Source organism: Myotis brandtii, unplaced genomic scaffold (assembly GCF_000412655.1).
Source record: "Myotis brandtii unplaced genomic scaffold, ASM41265v1 scaffold308, whole genome shotgun sequence".
In the NCBI taxonomy this organism is placed as follows: Eukaryota; Metazoa; Chordata; class Mammalia; order Chiroptera; family Vespertilionidae; genus Myotis; species Myotis brandtii.
In genome coordinates this window covers 529-909 of record NW_005361786.1, presented here as the reverse complement: position 1 = coordinate 909, position 381 = coordinate 529, and the positions used below count along the sequence as shown (strand labels likewise).

The 381-nt window shown below is 48.6% G+C and overlaps 1 long non-coding RNA gene across 2 annotated transcripts in view; it reads left to right on the top strand.

The window, feature by feature from the left end:
- The window catches only part of LOC106726719, a 1,918-nt gene extending 1,740 nt beyond the window's left edge, over positions 1-178 (top strand). Inside the window, exon 3 of one of the 2 annotated variants that reach the window (XR_001362806.1) lies at positions 56-178. This is a non-coding gene — a long non-coding RNA (uncharacterized LOC106726719). Of the gene's footprint in view, positions 1-45 lie in introns of both variants that reach the window. The other variant, XR_001362805.1, reaches the window with a different exon arrangement.
- The last annotated feature ends 203 nt before the right edge of the window (positions 179-381 follow it).

Here is a 381-nt window from a genome sequence, read left to right as displayed (position 1 = left end):
AGCTAAGCTATAGGTTCTTGGGTCCTTCAGCTACTCTAGCCTAAGCTAAGCTAAGCTAAGCTAAGCTAGTTCCTCTTGGGTCCCTCAGCTACTCTAGCCTAAAGTGAGCTAAGCTAGGTCCTCTTGGGTCCCTGAACTACTCTAGCCTAAGCTAAGCTAAGCTAGGATCACTTGGGTCCCTCAGCTACGCTAGCCTAAGGTAAGCTAAGCTAAACTAAGCTAACCTAGGTCCTCTTGGGTGCCTCAGCTACACTTGCCTATGCTAAACTGAGCTAAGCAAAGCTGAGTCCTCTTGGGTCCCTCAGCAACTGTAGCCTATGCTAAGCTAAGCTAAGCTAAGCTAAGCTAGTTTCTCTTGGGTCCCTCAGCTACTCTAGCCTA